The sequence below is a fragment of the Balaenoptera borealis genome, assembly GCF_965194805.1.
Source record: "Balaenoptera borealis genome assembly, chromosome: X".
NCBI classification, from domain to species: domain Eukaryota; kingdom Metazoa; phylum Chordata; class Mammalia; order Artiodactyla; family Balaenopteridae; genus Balaenoptera; species Balaenoptera borealis.
The window spans coordinates 74775929-74787212 of NC_138881.1; the positions used below are offsets into that span (position 1 = coordinate 74775929).

The window sequence follows — 11284 nt, forward strand, 5'->3', positions numbered from 1 at the left end:
ACACAGTATTGTTCATGATAATCATCATGCTGTATATTGCACACATAGAATTTATTCATCTTACGACTAGAAATTTGTACTCTTTGACCACCTTCACCCATTTTTGCCATTTACCTGACCCCTGGCAAACACCAATCTGCCTGTGTTCTATCAGTTTGTTTGTCTGTTTTTCTTCCAGTTTCATTGAGAGATAATTGACATATAGCACTGTATATGTTTATGGTGTACAGCAAAATTATTTGACTTACATACATCATGAAATGTTTACCACACAAGTTTAGTGAACTTCCATCATCTCATATAGATACAAAATAAGAGAAAATATTTTCCACGTAATGAGAACTCTTAGGCTTTATTCTCTTCAATTTTCATATATAGCATAGAGCAGTATTTATTGTATTAACCATGTTGTGCATTACATCTCTAGTACTTATTTATCTTATAACTGGAAGTTTGTACCTGTTGACCACCTTCATCCAATTCCCCCTGCCCTCATCCCTCCTCTGGTAACCACATATATGATTATATGATCTATTTTTCTATGAGTTTGTTTGTTTGTTTTTTGAAGTATAATTGACCTACAACACTATGTTAGCTCCTGGTGCACAACATAGTGACTTGATATTTCTAAACATTACAAAATAATCACCACAATAATTCTAGTTACCCTATGTCACCATACAAATATATTACATTATTGATTATATTCCCCATGCTGGACATGTTTTTCTTTTCCTCCAAAGTTAAATAACATCATACAGTATTTGCCTTTCTATTTTTCTTTATCTGACTTATTTTCCTTAGAATAATAATCTCAAAATTCATCAATGTTGTCAAAAATGACAGGATTGCCTTCTTTTTTATGAATCAACAATATTACATTGTATATGTATACACATCACCTTTATCTATCCATTCAACCACTGACAGTAAGGTTGCTACCATGTCTTGGCAATTGTAAGAAATACTGCAATGAACATGGGTGTTTATATATCTCTTTGAGATAGTGATTTCATTTCCTTTAGATATATACCCAGAAGCGAATTCCTGGATCGTATGATAGTTCTATTTTTAATTTTTCGAGGAAACTCCATACTGTTTTACACAGTGGCTATACCAATGTATATCCCCAACCAACAGTATACTAAAGTTCCCTTTATCCCTCATCCTCACCAGCACTTTTCTTTTGTCTTTTTGATGATAACCATCCTAAAAGTTGTGAGGTGACATCTTATGATGGTTTTGATTTGCATTTCCCTGATGATTAGTGACGTTGAGCACCTCTTTATGTACCTATTGGCCATCTGTGTGTCTTCTTTAGAAAAATCTATTCAGATCCTCTGCCCGTTTTTAATTGGATTTTTTGTACTGAGTTTTATGAGCTTTTAAAATATATATTTTGGATATTAACCCCATACCAGATAAGTGGTTTAAAAATAGTTTTCCCATTTGGTAGGTTGCCTTTTCATTTTGTTTATTGTTTCTTTTCTTGTGGATAAGCTTTTCAGTTTGATGTAGCCCCACTTGTTTATTTTTGCTTTTGTTGCTTGTGCTTTGGGTATTGTATCCAAAATATCATTACCAAATCATAAAACTCTTACATTAAATTTCAAGAAGCATTTATTCTGTTTTAATGTAAGAGTTTTATGATTTCAGTCCTTACATTGAAGTCATTAATCTATTTTGAGTTAACTTTTTGAGTGGTGTAAGATAGAAGTCCTTTATTCTTTTGCATGTGAACATCCAATTTTTCAAGCAACATTCATTGAAGAAAATGTCTCTTCTCCATTGAGTATTCTTCCTACCCTTGTCAAATAGTAGTTGACAATATATACTATGGTTTATTTCTGAGCTATCTCAATTCTGTTCCATTGGACTATGTGTCTGTTTTTATGACAGTTCCATACTGTTTTGATTACTATAGTCTTGTAGTATAGTTTTAAATAGGAAGTGGGCTTCTTTCAGAGCTTTGTTCGTTCTTAAAATTGTTTGGCTATTTAGGGTCTTTTGAAATTCCATATAAATTTTAGAGTCTTTTTTTTTTTTTAACCTCTGTGAAAAATGCCATTGTAATTTTGATAGGGATTTTGTTGTGTCTTTAGATAGCTTTGGATAGTATGGACATTTAAAGATATTGATTCTCACAATCCATATTCGTGGGATATCTTTTCATTTATTTCTCTCTTTTTCAATTTATTTCATCAATGTCTTATACTTTTCATTTTGTAGGTGTTTACCTTCTTAGTTAACATTTTTCCCAAGTATTTTACTATTTTTGATGCTATTATGAATGGAACTAACTTCCTTATTCTTTTTCAGTTAGTTTGTTGTAAGCATGTAGAAACACAACAGACTTTTGTATGTTGATTTTTTTATCCTGCATCTTTATTGAATTCTTTGAATAGTTCTAACAGTTTTTTGGTGAAGTCCTTAGGATTTTCCATATAGAAGATCATGTCTTATACAAAGACAATTTTACTTCTTTCTTTCTGATTTGCATGCATGCCTTATTTTTTTTTTTCTTTTTCTTGTCTGATTGCTCCCTCTAGAACTTCCAGTATTATGTTGAAAAAGAATGATGAGAATGGTTACACTTATGTTTGTTCCTGGTTTTAGAGGAAAAGCTTTCAAACTTTCACCACTGAGTATGATGTTGGCTATGGGCTTGTTATACATGACCTTTAGTTTGTTGAAGTATGTTCTTTCTATAATCAATTTACTGAGAATTTTATTATGAAAAGATGTCATATTTCGTCAAAAGTTTTTAATGCAGCTTTTAAGATGACCATATGATTTTTTAAAATTAACTTTTATTGGAGTATGGTTGCTTTACACTGTTGTGTTAGCCTCCACTGCACAACAAAATGAATCAACCATACACATACAGATATCCCCTCCCTTTTGGACTCCCCTCCAATTTAGGTTACCACAGTGCATTAGGTAGAGTTCCCTGTGCTATACAGTATGATTTTTATCTTTCATTTTTTAATGTGATTTATCTCATTTACTGATTTATGTAGGTTGAACTATCCTTGTATCCAAGGAATGAGTCCCACTTGATCATAGTGCCATTTTTTTTACAGCACTGTTGAATTTGGTTTGCTAGTATTTTGTTCAGAATTTTAACATCTATATTCATCAGGTATATTGTTTGGTGGTTCAATGTGAACAAACTCACAAGATAATCTGAGTGCAATATTTCTAGGTTTTTGTAATTAATTTTTCCTAACTTTTTCTAATTTTACACAGCTCTCATACACACATTATTTGATTGCAATCTTTAAAGCAATTCTCTATTACAGAGACCTCTCAAAGCAATAAATTTAATTATTTTTTTTTATTTTTTAAAATTAATTTTATTGGAGTAGAGTTGATTTACAAAGTTGTGTTAGTTTCTGCTGTACAGCAAAGTAAATCAATTATATCTATACATATATACACTCTTTTTAAGATTCTATTCCCATGTAGGTCATTACAGAGCACTGAGTAGAGTTCCCTGTGCTATACAGTAGGTCCTTATTTGTTATCTATTATATATATAGTAGTGCGTATATGTCAATGCCAATCTCCCAATTTATTCCTCCCCCCCTTTCACCTTTGGTAACCATAAGTGTGTTTTCTACATCTGTGACTCTATTTCTGTTTTGTAAATAGGTTCATTTGTAACATTTTTTGATTCCACAGAGCAATATCATATGTTATTTGTCTTTCTCTGTCTGATTTACTTTACTCAGTATGACAGTCTTTAGGTCCATCCATGTTGCTGCAAATGGCATTATTTCATTCTTTTTCATAGCTGAGTAATATTCCATTGCATACATATACCACATCTTCTTTATCCATTCCTCCGTCAATGGACATTTAGGTTGCTTCCATGTCCTGGTTATTGTAAATAGTGCTGCAATGAGCATTGGGGTACATGTATCTCTATGAATTATGTTTTTTCTCTGGATATATGCCCAGGAGTAGGATTACAGGATCATATGGTAGCTCTATTTTTAGTTTTTTAAGGAACCTCCATACTGTTCTTCATAGTGGCTGAACCAATTTACATACCCACCAACAGTGTAGGAAGGTTCCCTTTCTTCCACATCCTCTCTAGCATTTATTGTTTGTAGATTTTTTGATGATGGCCATTCTGACGCGTGTGAGGTGATACCTCATTGTAGATTTGACTTGCATTTCTCTGAAAATTAGTGATGGTGAGCATCTTTTCATGTGCCTGTTGGCCATCTCTATGTCTTCTTTGGATAAATGTCTATTTTGATCTTCTGCTAATTTTTTGATTGTGTTCTTTGTTTTCTTGATATTGAGCTGCATGTGCTGTTTGTGTATTTGGGAGATTAATCCCTTGTCAGCCACTTCACCTGGAAATATTTTCTTCCATTCTGTGAATTGTGTTTTGGTTTTGTTTATGGTTTCCTTCAGCCTATACTACAAAGCTACAGTAATCAAGACAGTGTAGTACTGGCACAAAAACAGAAATATAGGTCAATGGATCAGGATAGAAATTTCAGATATAAACCCATGCACCTATGGTCACCTAATGTATGACAAAAGAGGCAAGAATGTACAATGGAGAAAAGGCAGTCTCTTCACTAAGTGGTGCTGGGAAAATTGGACAGCTACATGTAAAAGAATGAAATTAGAACATTCTCTAACACCATACACAAAAATAAACTCAAAATGGATTAAAGACCTAAATGTAAGACCAGCTACTATAAAGCTCTTAGAAGAAAACATAGGCAGAACACTCTCTGACATAAATCACAGCAAGATCTTTTTTGATCCACCTCCTAGATAATGAAAATTAAAAAAACAACAAAATAATATAAAACAAAACAAGTGGGATCTAATTAAACTTAAAAGCTTTTGCACAGCAAATATATTTAATTTTAATGGAAGCAAACTTCCATTAAAGAAAGACAATCTTTCTTTTTGCATTCATATTTAATAGATTTACATAATAATTATATAATTGCAATAATAAATAAAACTGGATCTCTAGATTTGATGAAAAATAATATCATATATAAGCATAGACTAACTTGTAAGGGCAAAAAATACTTACAAACAAGCAATTAGCCAATGGGAAATGAGCCATAAAGATTCTTTTACAGAGTTAATTTGGAGTTTTGATTAGTATGATGAGTTGATTAAGGGGAGGTGGGATAAAAGAGTTTTTGTTGTAAATTGTAACTAATTTATCAACTTATATAGATATATTGATTATTTGACTCACTAATTTTGCATTAGATCTGTGTTAGTTTGTTAAAGCTGCATTTAAAAAATACCACAGACTTGGTGGCTTAAACAATAGAAATTTATTTTTTTACAGTTCTGGAGGCTGGAAGTCCAAGATCAGGGTGGCTGATACTGGTTTCCTCTGAGGTCTCTGTCTTTGGCTTGCAAATGGCATCCCTCTTGCTGCCAATTCACATGGTCATCCTTCTGTGCACATTAACCCCTAGTGTCTTTCCATGTGTTATAATCTCCTCTTCTTATAAGGACACCAGTCTGACTATATCAGGGCCCACCCTAATTACTTAATTTTGACTTAATTATCATTTTAAAGGACCTACCTTCAAATACAGTCACATCCTGAAGTACTGGGAGTTATTCATCAACATATGAATTTGGAAGGGCATAATTTAGCCCATAACAATACTTAATAGAGAAAGCATATGCTATAATAATGTCTATGTTCTTTTTTCCAATAAAATTGTATTGTAATGATTTCAAATTTTCATTAGACTTAAATACAGCTTAAAACATGGAAAGGATCAGTTTAAACTTTAAAAATAGCTCTGTTAGAAGGGGATTTACTTTTATCATTTAAATGCATGCTTTAATTTATTGATCTTACATCTGAAAGCTCTTTCAGTCATATTTCAGTGTATTGTTCTATGTCTCTGACAGAAAGATGAAATATAGGTAACAGTTTCTCTAAAAGGTGACAGAGCTGTATTCTGACCCCATCTACTGACATTTGCCTCACTGTTTCTCACTCAGAAGACAAAGTAGAAAAAGACAACGGAAGTAGCTCCAGGGATATGATTATTGGGGACAGAAATTAAAATGTTTTGATCAGAGTAATGCCAAATGTAGTTAAGCTGCTATATTTGACACAGAAACTCATAGAAACATGAATCTAAGCCACAAAGCAGTTTTCATTTAAGCATGTTTAAAGTGGAAAAAAGGAAAAGAAAAGAAGTATATTACTGGATACATTAATTTGTATTTCTAGTTCTGCTTTCTTATCTGCTTTTTTCTGTCACCCTCCTTAGGCAAGAGAAGGAGGTAAAATTTGTTATCATATGGCAACAAGAAGATTAAGGAAAGTAAAGTGTTATTTTTCATGCATTCATATTTTAAAGCATAATCATAATGCTTTATACCCTCATACTTTTCTTTTCACATGTTACACTGACCTTCCATCTGAATATGAATCAATATTGCTTTACAAAAGCTTATAAGCCTGTATGAAATACTAAGTCAATATTCCGTTTTCAACATGTTGGTAACTTAGTGTAATGCATTATCGTATCACATCAAATAACCCTGAAAACTCAGGTGTCCCTATTGTGTATAAACCTTAACACAAGTAGATCTAAATGTACAATCTAATCGCAGCAGCAGATAAGGTGTTGATACCAAGAGCCAACACTTATATAGGGCTCATTAAGTTCCAGACACACTCTAAATGATTTACATACATTAACTTATTTAATGCTCACAAAGATATAAATAAGGCACTAATATTATACACATTTTATAGGTGAGAAAATAAGCCCAAGATCCCACAGTTCGAATCCCAGGATTCAAATCCTATTAATCTGATTTGAGGGTTGGCACTCATCTTTTACACTGTAATGCTTGATATTAAGGAATCGGTCTCTAGAATCAGACTAAATTCAACTTCAAAACCTAATTCTGCCACTTAGGCAAGTTTTAAATTTTTTATTGTGATTCAATTTCCTCTCCTGTAAACTGGAAAAATACTGGCTATATATGGAAGACTATTGAGAAAGAGAAAGAAAGAGAGAGAGAGAGAGAGAGAGAGAGAGAGGCAAAGCAAAGTATCCCTTTAGAAAACATACAAAGCAAGGAGCTTGGCTTGGTGACTTTGACTTTTATATTCTACCTCTTAATATAACTGACTTTTGTCAAGGATCAAAGAAGTATGGTTGAGTGTGATGCAGTTCTCTAGACCACGACTAAATCTCTGACATATAACTCAAATTCTCCAGTCCATTTTTTCAACTACGTATCACTCATTGATCCTGTGGCTAATCACATCATTCAAGAGGTCCTTTTGCCTATGATTGACTCAGTTCTGAGTCAGTATTTCAATACCATTTCCATTTGTGATTTATAACCTCCAGAAATAGGATTCACACTAAGGGTAAGTTCAATACATTTGGAAATGTAATAAGATACAAACTTTATATTTCTAAATGTAGCAATTTTCCATATCTGTATGAAGTCTATGCTTTGAAGCATCACTGAATATATTGAATGCTGATATGCACATGATAATTTCAATATTACTTTCAAAAATTTAACAAATTGTAAACACCGTGTAGTTGCCAAGATATTTCACTTTCATTTTTCCACCAAAGATATTACATGTAGGAATGTGCAATAAAACTCTCACAAAATGTTATCCCTATATTTATACACATCTACTTTTATTGTATTTACTTTTAACTTTTGTTAATAAGAAGAAAACTGCCTGGGCTTCCCTGGTGGCACAGTGGTTAAGAATCTGCCTGCCAATGCAAGGGACATGGGTTCGAGCCCTGGTCCGGAAATATCCCACATGCCGTGGAGCAACTAAGCCCATGTGCCACAACTACTGAGCCTGCACTCTAGAGCTCGTGAGCCGCAACTACTGAGCCCACGTGCTACAACTACTGAAGGCTGTGTGCCTAGCTTCTGTGCTCCGCAACAAGAGAAGCTGCAACAATGAGAAGCTGGTGCACCACAGCGAAGAGTAGCCCCGCTCACCACAACTAGAGAAAGCCTGCACACAGCAACGATGACCCAACACAGCCAAAACAAACAAACAAACAAATAAATTTATTTAAAAAAAGAAGAAAACAGCCAGACCTAACAGTTTAATAATTACTCATTATGATATTAGTTAAAACATCTAAAAGCATATGCAATGGTGTAATTGCAGGTGTTGCTATTATTGCAGTTTTCAATCTTTCTTTCAAAAGAAAGAAATTAAGAAAAAAAGGAAGGAGGGAAAGAAGGAGGAAAAGAAGAAAGATGTAAGGAGAGAGGGAGGAAGAGAAAAGGAAAGAAGAAAGAGAAAAAAAAAAAGAAAGAGAAGAAAAGGACCAACACAAGTATTTGTTTTAACCATGATAACTATTCTTAAAGTAAGATTCTCTCCTAATGGATCAGCAGGCTTATATCCAGAATATTTTCTTGAAATTTATGTCTTTCTTCTTTGTGTTAATAGCTTTGTTTTTGGTCCAGCACCATTCACTAATAGCATCTCATTTTAATTACATGGAATCAGCTAATTTCACAAATATCACAGATGATACCTATATCTTCTGAGATGAATGTCCTTTCATTCATAGATTTGCCTAGTGGGTGCTGAAAGGCTCCTATACAGTACTGAAAATTTTGCAATCATAATTTTTTTAAATTTTATTATTCCTGGCATCTGGCCTCCTGATTTAGAATTTATTCACATACTCTGCTTAGGAAAGAGATCACATTTTGAGTTATTTAATTTAGTTATTATTTGAATGCTTTTTCTTTACTCAAAAAAGTTATCATATCATCCTTTAATCATCATGTTTTATTATATATGTATATATTTGTATACACACAGGGGATTTGAGATGTCCTATATATTTCAAGGTCAGACTGTCTTTATTGCCCTCAGCATGAGGAATATGTATACATGAGATGAATGTCGCATATGGAAACAAAATCCCCCCCCACACACTCTCTAAAGACAAAAGTATTTCTTGTGTTCAAATAAAGCTGCAAAGGCAGTCTCCAAACAAGCATTCTTTTGGATCAATAGCTAGAAATTGAATAAAACAATGTCTCATGCTGTTTTATAGAATTTTCAAAAGGTTTGCAGCATATGAACCCAATTTTTCAAGCTCCACATGGGGATTTATTGTCTTGTTTCTTTTTTCTTTGAAAAAAATCATCATTCACAAAATAACAATAATAAAAATAAAAAAATAAATTAAACTCAAGGGAGTTTTCCTTAAAAGAAGAGACATGAAAGCATGTTTATTTAGGGATCATACTCCCATTTTATGAGAGAAGCCAATCTGATAACTCAAGGCTATTCAAGGATTGAGAGGATTATATGTCACACTTCCCTTTTTTATTTTGACTTCTAAGAAATTAAAAATACATTTTGAGAGTGTTCAATTCTCTTTCCTAGATATTGTATCCTTATGTTAAAATGATTATCTCAACATAAGGAAACAACCTAATGTTAGAAAAGGACATACATAATGCATAAAGATAATAAATATAAATATTCACAATGATGATTCAATATAAAAACTGACATTTAAAAAAAAGTTTCCTAAGGTTCTAATTATATTTTCACCTTTATTAACTTGTTTCTCATGCTTACATTGATAGCAAAATATACTTTTCTACGTGATTTAAAAATAATATTCGGAAGAACATTTTCTCATTCAAAATAAAAAAAAAACCTGCTTCTTTCTAACATTGCTTTATTTTCAAGTCTTGTTTAAAAAAAATCATTCTCACTTTAACAAAGGGTTCAGTTCTGCTTTACCTTCTTCAGTAAGGATTTGGCCAAAAATAGCTAAATTTTATTTGGGATTCCAGACATAAGTATAAGCATTTTATGAATTTGAATTCTAGGAAAACATATAACAGGAAACAAAGCAATTTTCACTGGGGCTGTTAAGATCTTTCTTTAATACTGTCTGAAATTAATCATTATTAGTAAATATCCAAATTTGACAGATAGAAGTAAAAGTTAAAACAGTTTGAATCTATGATCAATCCTTTCTCCATTTAACATTGATACCTCTAATTACAGTGTCAGTATCCTGAAATGAATAGACTCATTTCCCCTAAGATCGGACCAGTTTCCTTCATCTTTTAATTATAGATTATTATGAATGCTTAACCACAAGGATACTGTAGCCCCCTCCTGTGAAATGGATAAACTATATTAGTATGCTCAACCACCACCAAGTGAAGCCAAAAGGGAAAAAAATGAAATAACACTAAAATAGAAGATTATGTAGATTTCTATCTTTGATACAAACCTGAAGCTACTTACATGATGCTCATAACCTGTTGGGAGGAGTTCCCAGAGCAAATTATTCATTTTAGTTCCATATACCCAGAATCAAAGGAGTCATTTTCAATATAAAAGATAATAACATATAATTCTTTATATTAGTTTAGCCTGCCTATCAATATTCTTAACTTAAAATGTTTTATTTGTAATCACTGCACAGAATTTTAAATACAAAAACATATTAGTTTCTTGCCATCTTTTTTTGTCTTTAATGCCTCACAGGTAATTATGCATTTTATGGAAGTTGTGTACAAATAAGTCAAACGGAAATATATCAAACTTGTGAGTTTCATGACTTGTGCAGTTTAATAAGAAATTTGATTGCTTCAAAATATAACTGGAAAGCAAAAAAAAAATGGTGAACATATGAAATAATAAAAATATGTAGGTATGAATGATATAAAAAGACAATACCTGGTGGAGTTAATACCTGATATCCTTCTGGCAGGGTTTACCTCTCAGGCAAAGTTGTGAAGTAGACACATTTTTTTAATCTATAAATTTCCAAATCTCTTCTTAAAGCACATCTTTCCCAAATCCCTATAAGAACTCTTACTCTGAATACAACATCAAAATCTGCTTCCCGGAAAATATCTACTATCTGTCATTTATTCTAATCATTCTTACACTCTAATTTTTATTTTAAATTTTGGAAAAAAAATGTCTAACCTGCAGATACTAATATTTTCAATGTTAGTGAACAGGTCTAAGATGCCCTCCAAACATAGTTATACCAATACCAATACTAATGACATTGATAATCATAGGATTGGTCTAGCTTGTTGGATAGTACACAAACTGTTGCCTTTTCTAGTTTTTCTAAATCTTAAAATCCAATACGAATTTAAAGGGCAGTTTGTGATTTTCATTACATAAATTTGATCTTTTGCTGTATTAGATTTTAATCTCCCTATAAATCAGGGACATGTCTATTATATTCACTTTTGTATCCCC

The 11284-nt window shown here is 32.3% G+C and overlaps 1 long non-coding RNA gene across 1 annotated transcript in view; it reads left to right on the top strand.

Moving 5' to 3' along the window:
- LOC309620814 overlaps positions 1 to 11284 on the top strand; it is an 881159-nt gene that overhangs the window by 241609 nt on the left and 628266 nt on the right. The window lies entirely within an intron of this gene.